This window comes from Lissotriton vulgaris, chromosome 4_1 (assembly GCF_964263255.1).
Source record: "Lissotriton vulgaris chromosome 4_1, aLisVul1.2, whole genome shotgun sequence".
Lineage (NCBI taxonomy): Eukaryota > Metazoa > Chordata > Amphibia > Caudata > Salamandridae > Lissotriton > Lissotriton vulgaris.
Genome location: NC_141691.1, coordinates 697,741,525 through 697,765,529, shown reverse-complemented (window position 1 = coordinate 697,765,529; position 24,005 = coordinate 697,741,525). Strand labels below are relative to the sequence as shown.

The 24,005-nt window shown below is 40.2% G+C and overlaps 1 long non-coding RNA gene across 1 annotated transcript; it reads left to right on the top strand.

The window, feature by feature from the left end:
- The first annotated feature begins 9,020 nt into the window (after positions 1 to 9,020).
- LOC147722457 (uncharacterized) lies at positions 9,021 to 23,159 on the top strand. Its single transcript, XR_015310026.1, has 4 exons — positions 9,021 to 11,010; positions 19,018 to 19,448; positions 20,392 to 20,605; positions 22,785 to 23,159. It is a non-coding gene; the product is annotated as an uncharacterized LOC147722457 (long non-coding RNA).
- The last annotated feature ends 846 nt before the right edge of the window (positions 23,160 to 24,005 follow it).

The window sequence follows — 24,005 nt, the reverse complement described above, 5'->3', positions numbered from 1 at the left end:
CACAACATCACTCATGGATACCAACACAACACTCAGTGACACAACAACATATTGTCTCCTACACACTTTGTGCATGCGCGCCGCGCTCTCTCTCTCTCTCTTGCCACACGCATTCAACTGCCCATGCATCCCACCCCCTCCCTCTCCAGCGTGAGCCTCGCTCTCAGTTTGTTGACAAACGCAAAGAGGCAGCCCACCCCCTCTCTCTCCAGCACGCGCCATTCTCTCTCTGTTGCCACCCAACCCCTCCTCCCTATGTTCTTCGTTCAAGTTGCAGGCAGCCCACCCCCTTCCTCTCCATATGTTCGCTCTAGTCGTATTTTATCTTTTTGGCACGTTTTCACTGGCTCTTGTGCAGCGGTCTACGTTTGTTGACAAGCGCATTAAAGGTCACAGGCATTCCACCCCCTCTCTCTCCAGCGCATGCCATTCTCTCTCTGTTGCCACACAAAGCCTCCTCCCAAAATTCGCTCAAGTTGCAGCCAGCCCACCCCCTCCTTCTCTATATGGTTGCTCGCGTTGTTTTTTATTAGCTTTTAAGCGCATGCTCACTGGCTCTTTTCTGAACACGCATTCTTTAGTTTCTACGTACTTTTAGGCCGGCCTATTTACTCTTTAATACATATTTTCGCACGTTCAGCCGCCAAAAAACGTTTCTACTTCAGGGTCACCACCACTTAATTCAGGGACACCACCACATCACTCAGGGATACAAACACATCACTCAGGGATACAAACACATCACTCAGTGACACAACCACATCACTCGGGGGCACCCTCGCATCACTCGGGGGCACCCTCACATCACTCAGGGGCACCAACACATCACTCAGGGGCGCCAACACATCACTCAGGGACACCACCGCATCACTCAGGGATACCAAGACATCACTCCGGGACACAACCACATCACTCAGTGACACCATTACATCACTCGGGGGCACCGCCACATCACTCAGGGACACCAAATCACTCAGAGACACCACCACATCACTCAGGGATACCCCCACATCACTCAGGGATACCACCCCATCACTCAGGGACACCACAACGCCAATGACGCACACTACTACATCACTCAAGGACACCACAACATCACTCAGGGACACTACAACATCACTCAGGGACACCGCATCACTCTGGGATCAGGGACACAACCACGCCACTGAGGCACACCATCACATCACTCTGGGACACCATCACATCACTCTGGGACACCATCACATCACTCTGGGACACCATCACATCACTCTGGGACACCATCACATCACTCTGGGACACCATCACATCACTCTGGGACACCATCACATCACTCTGGGACACCATCACATCACTCTGGGACACCATCACATCACTCTGGGACACCACATCACTCATGGACACCACTTCACTCAGGGACACCACTTCACTCAGGGACACAAGCACATCACTTAGGGATAACACCACATCACTTAGGGACACAACCACGCCACTCAGGTACACAACCACCTCACTCCGGGACAGCACAACATGATTCAGTGACATCACTACATTACTCATGGGCACTAAAACACCACTCAGGGATACCTTAACATCAGTTATGGACACCCTCACAGGACTTGGGGACACCCTCACAGTAATCTTGGACACCCCCAATATACTACAACACATTTTTATTAAGATTTTTGACTACGTCATAAGGACTATAAACAAACAAGCATTGTAGTAATTCAAACGTTACCAAAACAATTGTGGATATAGATTAAATAAATATTTATGTAAAATGCTTAGAAAATGAGCACAGGTGCCCCCTTGCCTAATCAGTACAGTGTGTGCACAGAAAATTACACCCTTTTTGTGCATTTACAAAAGTGAAAAAATTGAGTAAAGAGTCACGAGCTGTGAAACTTGAAAAAATACTAGACATTTTTAGAAAAGTAAAACACTTAAAAAAAAAAAAAGGATGAACCATGGGCAATGCAACATAAGCATTTGCAGTGTAAGTTTAAAAACACCTTCACCCTCACATTTGCACTTTTTGTATGTGCACTGTTCAATAAATTGACTGATCTAAATACATATTCAACAATTGTCTTTTTATTACATTAGCCCTAGCGCCACTATAGCTACAAATTAAGCACAATAAAAACAAATCGAACAAAGACATTGAGTTGTACTTTAAACTAACATGTAAACCACATTCTAATTTTTATTTAAAACAGAGTATGTATACTTTCTATGTTATCCATAACATAAATAACTATAGGACTCTAAGGCATGAAGCTGAGAACATAAAGTTAAACTTAAAGGAAAAAAAATAAGTTAGAAAGTAGGCACTTTTTTCTCCTGTCAAAATCAGTACTAAACTAAATTTGTCGCTGCTTTTCTAAACGTGTAAATAAAGAACAGAAACTATTTTTGTTTTCTGAAACTAAATATTTTGTTTTAGCCTATAAGTTTTTAAGAACATTTGCAATATAAAATTTTGCGACCGTTCATTTTGTAACTGGGCAAAGTTATTGTGAAGCCTTACGATTTAGCTAAAAAAAAAACCCGACCGAAAGTCTGAAAGGGTGTGAAACATCACATGTTTGCACCATTTTGAAACAAAACTAGACCAGGATACTTGAGTGCTTTAAACTGCGTCGTAAAGATTGTAATCCGTTACCTGCCAGCATCTGTAAAATGCAAATTAAAACAGCAGGAAGCTATTCTCGGGTTAAACAAAACAAGGGAAGCCACTGCTGAAGTAAGGGGTAACACACAAATCCCCCTTCGCATACGTTCACATGCACGGAAAATGGTATTACTTTGTCGGCGTAAAGACAATTCCTTTTTTTTGTTAATTGATTATCTTTTACAGATTGAACAGACCCAGGGAAAACATTTAATAAAAACCGTAAAATACATCACCAATCTACATAAAAACATTCGCTTTATTTACAATACTGGAGGCCAGGAAGCTTGACCCTATAAGTCCTAGTGTTACTGCGCCTGCTGCACCCCTAAAGCATACATGTAATTCGCCATTGGCAAATATGCACATTCTGTTAATAGGATCTCTTTGAATATTAAGAGTAACAACTTACTAACATACCCAGCAATACTAACAATACATATTACGTACTGGAAAATCAGCTGTCAAAGAGTAATTATTGAAATGATAATATTAGAATATATAAGTTTCTTTTTAGCCTCTAAAGCACTACTCCACACCATTCTTACATTTGATGTGTAAATTATTAATGGACACCACCACATCACTTATAGGCACCATCACACCACTCATGTACACCACCACACCACTCAGAGACATCACCACACCACTCAGGGACAGCACCACACCACTCAGAGGCACCAGCGCACTACTCATGGAAAGCACTACAGCAGTCAGGGACACCACCGCAGCACTCAAGGGATCCTCCACCACAGCACCCAGAGACACCACCACAGCACTCAAGGACACCACAACAGCACAGAAGGACTACATTACAGCACTGTGGGACACCACCACAGAACTTATCAACACTACCACAGCCCTCAGGGACACCAATACAGCACTCTATGACCACACCACATCCATCAGGGACACTGACACAACACTCTGGTACACCACCACATCACTCAAGGACACCACTACATCATTTAAGGACACCACTACATCACTCATGCACACCACTACATCACTCTGGGACACCACCACATCACTCATGTACACCACCACACTACTCATGCACACCACCACACTACTCATGCACACCAACACACCACTCTGGGATACCACCACAAATCAACCAGCGACACTACCACACATCAATTAGAGACACCAGCACACATCATTCATGGACACAACAACGCTATTCAGCACAGAAGGAACTACATTACAGCACTGTGGGACACCATCACAGAACTTATCAACACTACCACAGCCCTCAGGGACACCAATACAGCACTATATGACCACACCACATCACTAAGGGACACCACCACATCACTCAGGGACACCACCACATCACTCAGGGACACCACCACATCACTCAGGGACACCACCACATCACTCAGGGACACCACCACATTACTCAGGGACACCACCACATCACTCTAGTGACACCACCACATCACTCTAGTGACACCACCACATCACTCTAGTGACACCACCACATCACTCTAGTGACACCACCACATCACTCTTGGGACACCAACACAGCACTGAGGGACACCACAACATCACTCAAAGACACCAACACAGTACTCAGGGACACCACCAGAATCATCAGTGACACAACATCACTCACAGACACAACCACATCACAATGCCTCCCAAAACACACACAACACACACCCCACAACTCTAACACAAACTACACACACTGCTCCATACTCAAACACACAACACACACACACACTGCTCTTCACTCTCACACACACCACACACACACTGACCCCTAATACACAGACCACACACACACTGCGACACTCTCACAAAAACTACACACACTGTCCCCCTTGCACACACACACCACACACTCTCGTTATCTCACAAAACACACACACTAGCCCCACTCACACAGTCCACTCACACTTACACTTCTACACAGAACACTCACAATTACCCGTACACACTGCCACCTCACACTGCTCCTCCTACGCTGCAACCTCACACTGTCTTAATGAAATGTGTATGTTAAGGAATTTAAAAAACACAAAGTTACTAATTTTGAAAGTTCACCTTTTGGACTGTTTTTCGACACAAAAACTAGTTGCTTGAATGCGCTCAAAAAACACGGCATAAAGAACTGTTTAACTGTTTCAAAAGATATTCTTTGAAAACATTACTGTATTTTCGTCGAAGAAAATGCAATAAAAGTGCCCGTTGGGGGGCACGCATGCCGATAGCGCCAGTTCCCTTGCTGCTACTTTACAATGGGACTTTTACAAGTGTTACAAGTAAACTGACTCGCGGCGCCAGGAAAGCACAAACTAGACATGACTCCTCCTTTAATCCTTGATACTTTAGGCGGACTTATTTTGCTCACACTCTCTCTCCATCTCACTCTCTCTCCATCACACCATCTCCATCTCTCTCCATCACACCATCTCTCTCCATCACACCCTCTCCATCTCTCTCCATCACACCCTCTCTCCATCACACCCTCTCTCCATCACACCCTCTCCCCATCTCGCACTCTATCACACTCTCACTAAAATATCATTACTGTTCATTACTATACCAAATTGTTAACAAACAATTTCCTTTACAAAAGTGCATTTATATTAATAATTGAAATACTTTTTTACGTCAAATAACAATCATTTTTTACTCCATTCAGATACTTCGGACGGACTCAAATTGTCACCAAGATAAGGTAACAAAAAATTGTTATTACTTGTCACACAAGTAATTGTAGTAAGTACTTTCTTTATACATAATTCACAACTCAAGTTTCTAAACAGGCGGACAAGAAACTTAATTTACAGCATCCTTTTCTAACAAAGACATATAACATGCGCATAGATGTTTGAAAGCAAGTTACCATCAAGGGAATACAAGATTTAATAGCAATTCACAAGGGAAGCAATGCTTACCAAATAGTAATTTTGCTGTTTTGCATAATTTATGCAAACCAGTAAATACATGGAACTCAAATGATCTCCATTACATTATGGACCTCAGGGATGCTTTATATATAGAAATGCATTCCATTAACAAAGAAACACTTATGCATCCAGATGATTTGCCAAAATATATAGAGCACAATCAACAGATATATCCGCTTACGCTACGGAACCCTTATTATGGTGATGTCCTTAAACGTTTTGATAAAGACTATCCCGATATTACAACAGCATTAAATTTAACTCTTAATAAGCACTGTGGCATACTACTTTGTATGAGTGTATATGTTGTTTCTATTTTTAAACATATGCAAACATAATTTGTCTTTGATTCACATAGCAGGGACAATGAAGGCATGCCGCATTCAAATGGAACATGTGTTACGCTTGAAATAAAAACTTTTGAAGGACTTATGGAATATGTTTTAAACTAGCACAGAAATTTACAAATCAGTCTCAGCAATGTGTACCATTTGAATTAACACCAATAGATATAAAGAACATTAAGAAACAATCCTTAGAAAAAGCACTTGGAGTTCACAAGAAAAACTGTCATTTAACTCGAGTAAAAAACCTGTTTGTACATACTACTGAAGTGACTCTAAATACTAATTTTAATCCAAGATTAATTCCTTCTGATGCTTTAGGAATTCAAAGTGAGGGGAGTAATAGCAATACCATTAATGAAGGTCAGTTTGCAGCAACAAGTAGTTCTATACTGCAAATACACAAACAGTCTCCAATAAACACAGATAACGTGAGCATATCTGCAACAAGTGTAAAAAAAAGAAAAACTTCAAATGCTCCACTGAAAGACTTTAGCACCATAAAAAAAGATGTGTTGAACTTAACATAGAAAGAGTAATCTTAACGCAGGCGCAAATCCGTAAAGCGAGTAAACAAATGCATCAAATAATTAGTAAATTCCATCAGGAAACATTGCATGGACCAGAGTACGTTTGTACTCTTTGCAATCAGTTGTGGCATAAACAGACGTTAAGAAATACAAGCACTGTTTGCAAGACTGCAATTTTTAGAAGGTGTGACATTAGTAACAAGAAAACAAAATATATTTGTATGACTTCCTATTGTCACATAAAAAAAGATAAAATACCACCATGTTCAGTTGTAAATGGCATGGGGTTTCCAAATGTACCAATAGATTTACACTTGCATACTTTAGAAGAACGATTAGTTTCGCCAAGGATACCATTCCTACAAATTCGGACTTTACACGCGGTTTTCAGAAATCTTTATCAGGTGCTATGGTTAATGTACCTGCAGATGTTATGGTAACTATTACCATTTTACCAAGGCAAATTAATGATGCCATGACAATTCCAGTTAAACTAAAAAGGAAATTACTTTACAAATCACACACACATTATGAAAATATTAGACCAAATACCGTTAAAAAGGCAGCTATATGGCTAGCAACCAATAGTGTCATGTTTAATGAATATGGGGTGACTATTAACCCCGATTGGGAGTATATACCTCAAGAAATAGACAATCGTAATGATACATCGGAGACAAACAATTCTTCCGATACTTCAGACAACATGGAAGCAGGGAATTTAGATATTATGTTAACAAATGAAACTATTACCACTAATAGTGTAGATGTATTAAGTTTAGCTCCAGCTGAACATAACACGTCAAGAGGTTTATATGAAGACAAAGATTCAGAGTTTTTAGCTTTTCCAACAATTTTTTGTGGGGAAAGAAGGCCAAACAATAAGGAAAGACTCATACCGGTACATTATAGTACTATTTGTCAATGGGAATTAGGAAGTCATGATCGAAGAGTAGCTAAAAATATTACTAATGTGTTCTTTGAACTTAAAAAATTACATATTAAGCAAATCCAAGGTAAAATTAACATTTCAATAAGGAAAAATGTTACCGATGGGAAAAGTATTACTGCAAAAGACATAAAATATAACATTGAAAATGTATTTCAGTATAATGAAGGTTACAAAGTCTTGAAAACTATACGGAGTTCCCCTCCATATTGGGAAAGTTGCAAAAAAGATCTGTTTGCTGTGATAAGGCAGCTTGGAATACCAACTTTTTTTTTAACTTTATCTGCTGCTGAAACAAAATGGCACCATTTAATAAATATACTATTGCGAGTTCGACATTTAAATGAATGCACAGAGGAAATATTCCAAAACATGTCTTGGGAAACAAAATGTAAATTAATACAACAAGATCCTATTACATGTGCAAGGCAGTTTGACTATCAAGTTAGGAAATTGTTTAATTGTGTTTTTAATGCACGGAACAAATCCCATTGGGTAAATAGTAGACTACTTCTACAGAGTCAAATTTCAACAGAGGTTCTCCACATATACATGCATTAGTATGGATAAAAAATGCACCCCTGTATGGTGTATCACCAGTAGAGGAAGTCAATAGCTTTATTGACAAATATATCACATGTAATAAGTCAGATGAAACACTCCTACAGCCTTTAATAACTCCATAAAGGCATGGCCATACTAAAAATTGCAGACGTAAAAATAAAAGAACATGCAAATATCAATATGCAAAATATCCAATGTCAAATACTCTCATACTAGAGCCATTAAAACTTGAGAGCACAGATAAGCAATGGAAAGAGAATATAAAACGTATCCATGAAGCGATGAATACTACTATCTTTAATACACTTACTTTTGAAGATTTCTTAGACGTAATTAAGATGGATAATAAAGAATATATTACTTCTATACAAACTACGCTAGAAAAACCAACTATTTTTTTTAAAAAGAACACCAGGGGAATGCTTTATTAATAGCTATATTACTACTATTTTAAAAGCTTGGCGAGCAAACATAGACTTGCAGTTCATACTAGCTGCTTATGCTTGTGCTGTCTACATTATTTCCTATATCAGTAAATCACAAAGAGGAATTAGAAAACTTATTGCACAAGCTGCGAAAGAGGTTAAAAGCAATAGTAATGTCAAAGACCAACTTAAACACATAGGAAACAAATTCATCAACTGTACAGAAATTAGTGCTCAAGAAGCTGCATATCTCATTCTTCAAATTCCATTAAGGAAAAGTTCACGGTCATTTGTATTTATTAATACTAGCCGTCCTGAAAAAATAACTTATTTAATGCGTGATATGGAAACTATTAATGCTTTGCCAGATACTTCTACTAACATTCAATGTGAAAATATTATTGTTAAATACTGCAAGAGGCCAAAAGCATTATAGACGTGTACTTTAGCTGATTATGCAGCAAATTTTAACTATCTCAAGAAATTGATTGCGAAAACTTACTTGCAGAAACAAACTTTTACAGCTCTGATGAGGAAGAAATAGAAATAGAACGTACTGAAGAAGAGGGAGAAAATAGAGATAGCACAAACAATTATACTTGAAGTAAGCGCAAACGGTGCAAAATAATACGCTACTGCAGATTTAACAAAAACAATGAACCTGAAGATTATTATAGAGAAATCTTAATGCTGCACTATCCATGGAGGGAAGAACATAAAATAATCTTAAACAAGAACACTTACTATGATAGGTATCTAGAAGTTAAAAACTTTGTTGATGCACAAGTTAAAATTTATAACCATCATCACAGGGAGATTACAAACGTTACTAGTGAACACAGTAATGAAATTCTAATATCACCTCCTCTATCACCTTTTTTAATACCGCCATAAACTATATGCGCTGAAGGGAACAATAAAGAACAACATCTATATGATTTGTCATTAGATTTAGGAATTAGAACAGTCACCTAAGAACAAAGCTTAACTAACTCAATTTTGCCTGATGATAAATACCAGAATATTATGCAAAATTTAACTGAGGAACAACTAAATTTTGTTTACCCCATTTGCATTGGTTAAAAACTAAAATCACTCCATGCTATACTTTTTGCATTAGAAGGGCTGTGTTGGTAAAAGCTTTCTAATAACTGCACTATATCAAACATTACTATGCTATTATAGTACAAGGCATATGAAAATCCAGATAATATTTATATTTTACTTACAGCTCCAACAGGCAAAGCAGCACATAATATTAATGGAAAAACACTGCATAGTACTTTTAAAATACCCGTGTCACAAGCGTTAAATTATAAACCACCAACTCATCAACATAGAACTGCTCTTCAAATTGAAATGGTGCATGTAAAAGTTGTTATTATAGATGAAATTTCAATGGTAGGTCAAAATATGTTCAATTTTATCCATAACATGCTACAAGAAATAAAATCATCTAATGAACCGTTTGGAGGAATTTCTATTTTAGCTATCGATGACTTTTACCAATCGAAACCAGTTCTTGACAGATACATTTTTCAAGAGGCTACCCTGTTGTATGGCCCTTTAAGTACTAACTTATGGCAAGAACATTTCAAACTATTTGAACTAACTAAGATTATGCACCAAAAAGATGATCTTCGTTTTGCAGAACTGCTAAACCGATTACGAGAGGGGAAACCTACACAGGAAGATATTTTTAAAATTATGCAAAGAGAAATACCACCTAATGAGAGTCTTTCTAAAACAATACCATATATTGGGCCAGATGTAGGTAAATCCTTTTTTCCGACTCTTAAATACCGACTCATACCGAATCGGTATTTTAGAATCGGAAAACAGGTTGTAGGAAAAATTTAGGTAAAATTTACCAATTCGGTACCAATCGGAATATCCAATCGGTATTTACCGATTCGGTATTTACCGATTCGGTATTTACCGATTCGGTATTTACCGATTCGGTAAATACCGAATCGGCAGTTCGAAATATTGACATGTGAGCCTGTTAACCAATCAGGGACACCCACCACACCCCACAACAAAGGCCCAGAGTAACCAACCAATCAGAATGAAGCACCCCTCCCCAGTACCTGGGAGTGGCCACACCCATGCAGGTGTAGAGCAACTGAACAATTTGCAGAGCAGGAGGAAACTGAGAGGAGCTGGCTTTCCAGAGCTTACCTGGTACACAGAATGGAGTCTCAGGAAGGGCAAAAGGATGGTGGAGAGCGCAAAAGAAAAATGAAATTCAGCCCAGCAGAATTGCAGGTGCTTGTGGAAGAAATTGTAAAGCACAACACCCAAATATTTGGGAAACAGTCTCTGCAAGTTGCTAAAGTCTGTTAAGAGAAACACATGGCTTGACATACAGGCAAAGGTCAATGCCATTGGGGTGACTCACAGGGAGATTGACGACATCACGAAAAGATGGTACGACCTGCGCATCATCACCAAGAAGAAGATTGCTGCCCAAACAAAGGAATCTAGTCTAACAGGAGGTGGAAAAAACGGAGCACCAAAACTAACTGAGCTTGAGGAGCTCGTCGAATCAACCCTGGAGCCAGAATGCATACATGGAATTGGTGACTTGGATAGTTCTGCCAGAGCAACAAAGAAACAAGGTAAGATGCATGGACCTTAATCCCCACCCATTACCCTGACCCCCTTCCCCACTGTGTAAGCATTATACTCCTGAACAGCTCTTACTTGGGGCCAGCAATGCATCATGGGAGACCTAGTGATAGTTACATACATGCAATGCATACACCATACAATTCATCAAGGAATGCCACACACAACTTCAAGCACACAATGTACACTAGGTAAATGTGTGTAATCAATTTATTGAAGAAATACACACAGGTGAACAACACCATTGACCCTATGTTCATATGTTTTCACAGGGGAGTCCTCACGCAGTACAGCACCAGAAAGGGTGGAGAGGGCACCAGCACCTAAAAGGAAGGAGAAAGAAAAGAAAAGCGCAGGTCATAGCGCTGTTGAGGGAGACAACAACTGCTCTGTAGAGGCCTAGTGCACACTAGGTCTGACTGGGAGCTCACCCTGGTCCCTAGGGTTTCATGTCTTTTATCTCATTCATCGATAGTGAAAACAAATTAATCCGTATTCATAAATTCACACAACTTTTGTAGGTATCAACGATTTATAGTGGTACCATATTCATTTATATACATTCAAATCATGATTGGTATCAACATTGGAACCTCCAATTATTAAACAATATACCATTTAGACAATAGATCATAAAACAATGAAACAAATATTATCGCGTGTCCCAATGCATTTCGGGTCTACTGCGACCCTTCTTCAGGGGAGTACAATTATTTTTCACGTATCCAGTCTTGTTATAGTGTAATCCACTTAAATCATCACATCAGTATCGTATTCAGGCACTACAAAAAAAAATATGAAATCATGATGTTTACCAGTCTATTTACAACATATGTACAAGATTTTAGTTATAGAATTAACACAGTAGTCCATAGTGTCTAAAAGTAAGGAAATAATAGAGGAGTAATCCATAGTCACCACCACGAAACGTGTGTAAGTCAAAAGTATAAAACACCAACAGCCTCTGTGTGTGCTGTGAACAAGAGATACCTAATGTATATAAAGCCTTCACCCGTCCTAAAACTGTGAAAGGTAAATATAGGATATCGAAAACACACATCTACCTGCTGAAAATCGTATTAGACATTCTGCATGTCTAAATTCAATCAAATGCGCCGAAGTGAACAAGATCCATGTCTGGGGAAATTAGAAAAACCGAAGTTACAGCTCGGTTATACCAAAGGGACTCAGGCTAATGTAAACCATCCATGCATTAATCGCTTACCCGTCAGTGAGATTTTAATGTGAGGCAGACGATGAAATTATCCTGTATGATTCTACCAGCCCGTAAAGCTGCAAAGAAAAATTGCGCGTCAACTACCCATCCATAAAAACAAAACGTGTAGTGTATAAACAATCCTTCTCAACGCGTATCTCACCTCGACAAACTGGCGTACGGTCACCTCTGACCTCCCAATGATTCCCGGTAACAACTTCCGGTGTAGTAGCGTGCCCCTTAAATAACGACGTGTGCTGGTTACGTGAACGTCGTAAATGATTGCTAAATGGTGTAACCTAGAAGCCAAGCGTAGTGGCTGATATTGACACGTTTAAGTGAACAAAAATGTTCGCTTAATGTGCACTAATTAATAAAGAAATATGTGAAACTCATGAGTGTGATGAAAAAACGGAAGGTGAAAGTAACGATAGTGAAGAGGTCATAGAGAAAAACATAGGACTACGAGAACATGATGTGGACTGCGTGTCAATCCTTTACACTGGTGATAAACACATTAAAAGTAAACCGTATTTGAACCTATGTACCAAAAGGATCTAGCCAAGGTCATTCACTGTATACCTAATTATGAGACAAGCTGTAAGTATCTTCTCACATTGAATTTTGAATATCACAAGAATGTATCTGACTCTCTATAAGAAACATGCCATCTCATATTGGTCATTGAGCCCCCCTGGGGTCAGTGTGCTCAATTTTTTTATCCAAAAAGTTTCCCTCTGGGATAGAGCTATGTTGTGGTCTCTGCCCACGTGTTTCTCAACTATTTCTAATACAGTGAATCTGAGTTGTGGTATGGTGTGTCCCTGTGGATTAACATATGTTGGAAGGACCTCTAGAAAAGTCAAGACTCGTATAATAGAACATAAGAGTACTATACGCAACAGGTCCACCACATCCAGCCTAGCGACACATTGGACTCAAGCATCACACACCATACCACAACTCAGATTCACTGTATTAGAAATAGTTGAGAAACACGTGGGCAGAGACCACAACATAGCTCTATCCCAGAGGGAAACTTTTTGGATAAAAAAATTGAGCACACTGACCCCAGGGGGGCTCAATGACCAATATGAGATGGCATGTTTCTTATAGAGAGTCAGATACATTCTTGTGATATTCAAAATTCAATGTGAGAAGATACTTACAGCTTGTCTCATAATTAGGTATACAGTGAATGACCTTGGCTAGATCCTTTTTGTTACATAGGTTCAAATACGGTTTACTTTTAATGTGTTTATAACCAGTGTAAAGGATTGACACGCAGTCCACATCATGTTCTCGTAGTCCTATGTTTTTCTCTATGACCTCTTCACTATCGTTACTTTCACCTTCCGTTTTTTCATCACACTCATGAGTTTCACATATTTCTTTATTAATTAGTGCACATTAAGCGAACATTTTTGCTCACTTAAACGTGTCAATATCAGCCACTACGCTTGGCTTCTAGGTTACACCATTTAGCAATCATTTACGACGTTCACGTAACCAGCACACGTCGTTATTTAAGGGGCACGCTACCACACCGGAAGTTGTTACCGGGAATCATTGGGAGGTCAGAGGTGACAGTACGCCAGTTTGTCGAGGTGAGATACGCGTTGAGAAGGATTGTTTATACACTACACGTTTTGTTTTTATGGATGGGTAGTTGACGCGCAATTTTTCTTTGCAGCTTTACGGGCTGGTAGAACCATACAGGATAATTTCATCGTCTGCCTCACATTAAAATCTCACTGACTGGTAAGCGATTAATGCATGGATGGTTTACATTAGCCTGAGTCCCTTTGGTATAACCGAGCTGGAACTTCGGTTTTTCTAATTTCCCCAGACATGGATCTTGTTCACTTCGGCGCATTTGATTAAATTTAGACATGCAGAATGTCTAATACGATTTTCAGCAGGTAGATGTGTGTTTTCGATATCCTATATTTACCTTTCACAGTTTTAGGACGAGTGAAGGCTTTATATACATTAGGTATCTCTTGTTCACAGCACACACAGAGGCTGTTGGTGTTTCATACTTTTGACTTACACACGTTTCGTGGTGGTGACTATGGATTACTCCTCTATTATTTCCTTACTTTTAGACACTATGGACTACTGTGTTAATTCTATAACTAAAATCTTGTACATATGTTGTAAATAGACTGGTAAACATCATGATTTCATATTTTTTGTAGTGCCTGAATACGATACTGATGTGATGATTTAAGTGGATTACACTATAACAAGACTGGATACGTGAAAAATAATTGTACTCCCCTGAAGAAGGGTCGCAGTAGACCCGAAATGCATTGGGACACGCGATAATATTTGTTTCATTGTTTTATGATCTATTGTCTAAATGGTATATTGTTTAATAATTGGAGGTTCCAATGTTGATACCAATCATGATTTGAATGTATATAAATGAATATGGTACCACTATAAATCGTTGATACCTACAAAAGTTGTGTGAATTTATGAATACGGATTAATTTGTTTTCACTATCGATGAATGAGATAAAAGACATGAAACCCTAGGGACCAGGGTGAGCTCCCAGTCAGACCTAGTGTGCACTAGGCCTCTACAGAACAGTAATTTGACAGTTGTGGGCACAACTACCTTTACTGGGAGGCTCCCAATCTCAGATTAAAGTTCACAAAGACACGTTTAATTAAGAATACCCAGGTGTGCTTGCTAGACATTTACATAGCGAGGGAGACAACAACACATCCCAGGAAGCCTCAACACCTGAGCGAGCCACAACACCTCTCAGCAATCCCCTCTATTGTTCGGAACCCCTGAGTTGGAAGCACCACCGCTTTCGCCAACACCAACGACCAAGTCGTCCATGCAGGGAAGGGCAAGGAGGGCTGATGTGCCCCCTCTGAGGATTCTGCAAACCTCAGATGAGGAGGGCGAAATACAAAGCATTCCACCTGTGGCTGAGAAGGCCAGGCAGCAGAGTTCAGCAGGCGCTGCGCGGGCCAGTGTCCTTGGCAGAAGGGCACGTGAGAGTGGCGAGGGGCAGGAAGGAGAGAGCGTCTTCTGTGGGCTGGAGTCCACAATGGTGAAAGTACAGCGCCTGCAGGCGAAGGCAATGTTGGCCGTGCACAGGCAGGTGCGCAGCCTCAATTACAAACTGTCACACATTGACAAAGGAATAGGCAACATTGCTGGGCGCATAGAGACAATTGCCAAGGGGATGTCAGACATAACTAAGGACATGGCTGCACTGTCTGACAAGTTGGACAGGGACCACTTAGAGCGTCGCAGAGAGCGGCAGTGTATGCAGCAGCAGTCCAAGGCCCTTAACCGCTTTGCCACAGCAACATCACTGCTGTGCCAGCGTTCCATAACCATGCAGGATGCAATAGTGCACTGCTGCACAGACTTAACAAGGGGTATGGGTGGAGTCACCTCTGCAATGGAGCAGATGCTCACGAATCAAACAGGCACTGCTAGTGACACAGGTGTGGAAGAGACAGAAGGGTCCAACAGCAGGAGTGGGTCCAGCACACCTGTACCAGAGATGCGCAAGAGCATCAGGCGCAGCAATGCTGAGTCAGTCCCTATCCAAGATATGGATACCCAGCCTCGTAAATCCCGCAATGTAGTGCGTGGCCGTAAACATTAAACAATGCCTTAACCCAACAGGACTGCTCACAGTGAGGGTAACTATGCACACGCAGTCATGGAGACAGGCATTGTAGGACAATAGCGTTTGTTATTTTGCATGCTGTAGTGAAATTTAAACCACATTCTTCAAACACTACACTGGTCTGTGTCTCATTAATTACCTAGAAATAACGACGTGTGATCTCTGCCCGTCTCAATCTACCATCTGTTGCTCCTGTTGCTTGGGGCTCTGCCTGTTCTTGGTCATCATCAATGTCCTCGTGATGTGTCACCTCCACCTCTGTGCCTTCTTTGGTGGCAAGATTGTGCAACATGGTACTGGTCACTATTATCTTGCAACACAGGATGGGGGTGTACTGTTGTGCACCTCAACTCTTGTGAAGGCAGCGGTACCTGCTTTTGAGTAATCCAAATGTGCGCTCCACTACGTTGCGAGTTGACCTTTGAGCCACATTATAACGCCTCTCACTCCTGGTAGTTGGATTGAGGTAGGGTGTGAGCCCAAAGGAACGCAGGGCATATGCACTATCGCCTATGGGGAAAAACAGAGCGCCATTAGTTACATATGCATCACACATACATCTGCCATGACTATCAGGGTGTGTCACTGTTGTTTACCTAGCAGATATCCATCGCCAAAATCTCCAGCAACAAGCCGTGTGTATATCCCACTATTCTGGAAGATGTAGGCGTCATGGGTACTACCTGGAAATTTGGCCACTATGTCTGTGATGATGTTGGCAGCATTGCATATCACCTGCACCTTGATGGAGTGCGTTGACTTACGGTTTCTGTAGATGTGTTCAGTGGCTGCAGGTGGACAGAGTGGAATGTGGGTGCCATCTATGCAGCCTATCACGTGAGGGAAGTGTGCCAGTTAATAGAAATCAGTTTTTGTTTTTGCAAGTTCCACAGGTGTGTCAGGGAACCGGATGTAATGTTCCATTCGCTGCGTCATGGCCTCCAGGAACATACGGAAAAATCTTGATAGGCAGCTCTGGGACACACCATTAACTGCAGCAATAACACTCTGGTAGGTCCCAGAGGCAAGCACGTGTAGGCTACAAAGCACCACATGGGTTGGGATGGCGTGGGCCCTGGGTGTTGGGTGATCCAGGTATGGGTGGAGGTCCCTAATCAAGTCCAGGATGGTTCTGGGGTGTAGCCTGTACCTCTGCAGTATCTCTGGCTCAGTCAGTTGGAATAGGGTGATCCTCTGCCTGTAGACCTGCTCCTCACTTCTCCAAACCCTCTCTCCTGCTGCCTGTAGCAGTTGCCGCCTTGCAATCACATAAAATGCCACCATTCTTGCAAAACTGTTGCATTTTGGGCCCCTTTTTAAAGGCTGCACCTGGTTACCACCTGCTTTCAATCCATGGTAAATACTGTCTCTTAAATACCGAATTTCATTGAATTCGGTATTTTTTCCCTTTCCTACATCTCGATGGGCCTTTTTTACCATTTCTTATTTACCGATTCGGAAGCAAAGAACTTGGTAAGTAAGGATTCGGAGAATTCCGATTCGGAATAATACCGACTCTTATTTACCGAACCGGAAATATTTGGGCACCTACATCTCCAATTCGAATTACCGGTCGTAAACGGCCGAAATTACCGAATTTCGGCCGTTACCGACCGGTATTTGGCCACCTACATCTGGCCCTTTATGTCTACTAATGTAGAAGTTAATGAAATTAACAGACAAGTTTTGGAGCAACATAGCGAGCAATATCCAGTTTACATAACAGTAGCTAATGATACCGTTAGTTCTGATCTGTCAGAAAATGTTAAGAAAACTATACTTAAACAATTGCCCAAGGATCCAACAAAAACAATGGGACTTGCACATACATTACACATAGCTTTACAACTACGGTATGATTTAACTTGCAATGTGAATGTTAATGATGGGTTAGCAACTGGCGTAGTGCAATTAGTTGAAATAATTAACAATACACCATTTATTGTTTGGGTAGCATTTGACAATCGGAGTGTAGGCAAAACACAGCAGGAATATAAACACTTATATCATTCACAAATTGTTAATACATGGACACCAATTCATGCTATAGCTAGACATTTTCAATATACAAGGAAATTTATAACTATTATACGGAAACATTTCCTTTACGCCAAGCATCGGCACGAGCTATACATCGGACACAAGGTGAAACTATAGAACCACTTTATATCTCAGCGCAGGGACACACTGTTCTTTAGTGTAACCAGGCGCTTTATAAATGTTTTTATTATTAATATTATTATTATTATTATTATTATTATATACACTTTAATAACAGTACAATTCATCATTTGCATTATGTAGCTTTAAGCAGAGCAAAATCAATTGGAAACATATATGTCCAAAATTTTGATGAGGGGAAAATTATAGTACATCCAAAAGTTAATGAGGAAATGCAAAGATTAAGGACACGTATGCCACTAGAAAGATCAATCACACAGTTAGAAAGACACACTGCACATTTTAATATCATCGCACACAATATACGATCCCTTCAGAAACATTTCACATCAATGATAGCTGATAAAAACATATTGCAATCGGACATTATTTGTTTAACTGAGATCAACACTACAAGAAAGGCAACAGGGCAAGATTTTAATGTAGAACAATATCACATTATCTTTGATAAATTTCATACATATAACACAAACCATGGGATGATACTGTACTACAAAAAGGATCTTTTTATATTACCTATTTATGAAACACACAAAGGGATACACATTCTACATTTTACAATACATATTAATAGCACAGATTACCTGCTTATTATAGTATACAAACCACCACAGAAAAGTATTACTTCACTTTTATATTTTATCACAAATATAAGTAATTTTTACCCAACACACAAATTTATCATTATGGGCGATTTCAATGTAGATTTAGCGCAAACAAAATTCACACACTAACAAACTAATTTGGTTCTTTGAAACAAAATTACAATGTAAACAACTCATAGACAATTACACAACTAACTACCAATCCATCTTAGATCATATATATACTAATGACATAATGCAAAACTATGGTACATTAGAATGCTATTACAGTGATCATAAAGTGTTATGGGTTTCTATTTAGCATAGTTTATAACATATTTTTCATTTCAGATGATGTCTATTGAAGAAATCGGTAACATTAGCGCCGATGAGAACAAACCTTATCAGAAACCCATAAGAGTCAATTTCATCAAGTGTTCTAGAAAAACCAACTACAAAAATGCAAAACAAGAAAATAAGGTACTATTTCATTTGGCTCTAGCAGATAAAACCGGGACAATTAAAGCTACTTACTATCAAGAAGAATTATACCAACAAACAAAAAACTACTGGACTACTCATTCGGAATTTTCTAATCAAAAACAAAACAATTCTCATTACAGAGCAAAGTCACAAAATTTCTAGCAATGCCACTAACTCAGTTAATATTCAAAGAAGCAGAAAACATTTTACAACCGCCTGCACCACCAGCTTCACCAATTGAGGAAATCAAGCATGCAACTTTAAAAACTCTTATGACAGTTTGCGGAACCATTGCTGAAGTAAGTAACAACTAAATAACCTGTCTATCTCTCTCTAACACACCATGTCAACTCACGTTTCTCTATAATTAGCTCTCTGTTAACAAAGCTCTACAGCAGGCAACACATATCACTAAACACTCTGTCTCTCTATCTAGAACACTCAATCTCTATAAAGGCCTATTTCGTATTCACTATCTATAAACAAATCTCAAATTCACTCAAAACATCTCAATAACAAATCAGGCTCGCAAAATATAACACTCCTTCTATACACACAACTCTTTCATTTGATCTCACTGTAAACAAATCTCTAGGTCTCAGAACACAGCTCTGTCTCTCTTTCTAGACACACACATATACCTCTCTATCTCTTTCAAATCTTAGGAAAAACTCAACACACAACAACCTCAATAGGAAGATATATTCACACATCACTCTCTTGCTAGATCTACACACATCAGGAGCACTCTTTATACATACCTCTATATACTATAACTCTAAATAAACAAAACTAACACACTCTCTATCAACACTTTGCTCAATCACAGTCTATAAAAAACACCATCTCTAAACATCTATCTCCCAATATACATAACGCTACCTAACTATAAACTCTAAAAGGCAAGTTAAATGCAAATCTAGATATCTCCTTAGCTGTGACACTCTATACTCCCCTCTATCAATCAACACCTCATTCACAATCTAAAACATCATTCTATACAGTCCATCAAATAGTAAACACACAACAAAGTCTCAGCTCTAGCTCTCTAAAAACAAAAACACTGTGATAGAAAAACAGAAACTATCCTCTCTCTTCAGCTATCTACACATCTTAATTTCACATGGAACAATAATTTAATTCACTTGCTCAGCATCCGCTCTCTCTTTTTACACAACACAATATATCTCTCTATCACTATGTGTTAATAGCAAAAAAAGAACAATTTTCTTTCAATTTTAGGGAGAGGAAAATAAAAATGTGTTCATCAACGGACAACAAACTGCACTCAAATCAATAACTTTAAAAGATGCCACGGATAAAATAAAAGTGACACTGTGGAGAGAAACCACTCTATTTCAGATAAAGATTGGAGATTGTTACGTTAACTCATGTCACAGTACATGAATTTAATGGACAGAAAATATTAAATACTACAAGGCACAGCAAAATACAAGTAAGTATTGAAGTACATACATTAAGCTGACGCCCATCTCCCTCCATACCTCACGCACTCTCTCCCTCCATACCTTACTCTCTTTCTCTATCTCCCTCAACACCTCTCTATCACACACTTCATACATAACTCTATCGCACACTCCATACATCACTCAATTGAACACACCATACCTCTCTTGCAAACACCACCTGTCTCTCACACTCACCACCTCTCTCTCTATCACCACCTCTCTCTCACTCACCAAATCACTCTCTCAAACAACACCTCACTCACTATCAATCACAACATCACTCACTCACAATCCACAACTCACTCTTGCTCTCCCTACATAACTCAATCTTCCTCTACCTCGATACCTCACTATTGCTCAACCTCCATACCTCACTATTGCTCACCCCCCAATACCTCACTCTTGCTCACCCTCCAATACCTCACTCTTGCTCACCCTCCAATACCTCACTCGTGCTCACCATCCATACCTCACTCATGCTCATCCTCCATACATCACTCTATCTCTCGCCCTCAAAAACTCCCTATTTTTCTCTATCATCTACATACATCTAGATTTTTCAATATCTCTCTCTATCGCTCTACCACACCACCGCTCACGCTCAATCTCTCTCACTCAACACCACTCTATCACTCTCTACATCTCTCTCCCTAACCAACTCTCTCTATCTCTCAACATCTCTCTCAGCACCTCTAGCTCGCTGTCTACATCTCTCCCTCACCACCTCTCTCTCTCACACTCTCTCTTCTCATCTATGTCCTTCAACATCTCTCTCTCTCTACATCTCTCTCCCTCACCACCTCTCTCTCTACATCTCTCTCACTCATCCCGCTCTCTCAAGCTCTCTCTCACCATCACCACCTCTCTCTCGCTCTCTCTCTTTCTCCCCCTCACAACCTCTCTCTCTCTATCTCTTTCTCTCCCACACCACCTCTCTCTCTCTCACTCTCTCCCTCACCCTCCATACATCACTCTCTCTCGCCCTCAAAAACTCCCATATTTTCTCTAACATCTACATACCTCTAGATTTTTCAATATCTCTCTCTTTTTCTATCTATCTATCTATCTATCTATATATATATATATATATATATATATATATATATATATATATATATATTTCTCTCACTATATCTCTCTATCGCTCTACCACACCACCACTCACGCTCAATCTCTCTCACTCAACATCACTCTCTCACTCTCTACATCTCTCTCCCTCACCAACTCTCTCACACTCTCTCCACATCTATGTCCCTTAACATCTCTCTCTCTCTTTCTCTCTACATCTCTCTCCCTCACCACCTCTCTCTATACATCTCACACAACACATCTCTCACACAACACATCTCTCTCTCTACATCTCTCACTCATCCCGCTCTCTCAAGCTCTCTCACCACCACCTCTCTCTCTTTCTCCCTCACAACTTCTCTCTCTCTCTCTCTCTCTCTCTCTCTTCTTCAGAACTTCTATCTATCTCTCTCCCACACCACCTCTCTATCTCTATCTCACTCTCTCCCTCAACACCTCTCTCACTCACCATCTCTCTCTCTACATCTCTCTCCCTCACCACCTCGCTCTCTCTACATCTCTCTGTCACCAACTCTCTCTCTACATCTCTCAGTCACCAACTCTCTCTCTATCTCACTCACCACCTCTCGCTCTCTCTCTCTCCCCACCTCTCTCTATCTCACTCATAAACACCCTCACACACACACACCCTCACACACCCACACCCCTCACACAAACACACACCACACCTCACACAAACTCACACCACACCTCACACAAACACACACCACACCTCACAAAAACGCACACCTATGCTCTCACACACACACATACACTCTCACACACACACACTCACATACACTCTCACATACACTCTCACATACACTCTCACACACACTGTCACACACACTCACACACACACACACACTCACACACACACACACACTCACACACACACACTCACACACACTCTCACACACACACACACACACACTCTCGCAGACACACTTTCGCAGACACACTTTCGCAGACACACTTTCGCAGACACACTTTCGCAGACACACTCTCACACACACCATCACACTGTAGTTTAGAAACGCTTATAATCCTACAAAAGAAAATTCTAATGTTTTGATTATGTCAATTTTTTAACAACAGGTAACCGCAGCACCACAGGAAATAATTGACGTGGAAATATATGGAGTTGAAAACACCAAAGGAGACATCAGTACAATAACGGCACAAGTTGCAAACACTGACACTTTTCAGTCAATGGACATACAAAATCATCTACTCATAGAATGGTTTATGCTGGATGAAGAGGTGGACGACATTGGAGAAGCACTTAACTATTACTTGCCACAAACATGTGAAGTGTTTTTTTTGCAATGGAAAAATAATTAAAATTGTTAAAGAGAAAACAGAAGAAGAAATAGCGTAAGAGATGATACGTTACTGTTGACATGTTTCACCTTTGTACAAAGGCAAATAATAATTATCGCAGTGTTTTTTATACTAATAAAGGTTTGAATTAACAATAAAAAAAAGTTTGGTCATATAGGTTGGAATGAACAACATTACCTATAAACAACACTCTCCATCACTACCAACATCACTATACCTCAAGAACTCATAACATCACTCTCCAGCACGAAATCAAACTCAATCACTAGCAAAATTACTCACAATAAAACTATCAATATATATATATCCTTATCTCATGCACCCTCAGTATCACACTAACTCTCACAGAGACTCTATCACAATCACTCTCAACATTATTCACTGTCTATAACTCCATACATCACTCTCTCTCCCCCTACAATACCTCAATCACTATCGCCCTACATACCACTCTCTCCCTCAATACCTCACTCTATCTCTCACTCCATCCATCAGTATCTCACCCCATCCATACCTCTCTCTCACTCCAAACCTCACTCACTCTCTCACTCCAAACCTCACTCACTCTCTCACTCCAAACCTCACTCTCTCTCCCTTCATACATCACTCTCTCTCTCCATCAACACCACACTTTCACTATGTCCATCACCACCTCACTTTCTATGTCTTAGTCACCACATTACTCACTCTCTTACTCTCTCTCTCTCTATCCCCCTAACCACCTCATTCTCTCACTCTCTAGCTCAATCACCAACCCACTCTCTCTCAATCACCACCTCACTATCTCTCAGTTGCAAAGTCACTCACTCGGAATCAGAAACTCACTCATGTGCACACTACATACCTTACTCTTACTCTAACTCCATAGCTCACTCTAGCTCTCCCTCCATACCTCACTCATGCTCACCCTACATACCTCACTCTTGATCACCCTACATACATACCTCACTCTATCTCTCTAACTCCATACCACTC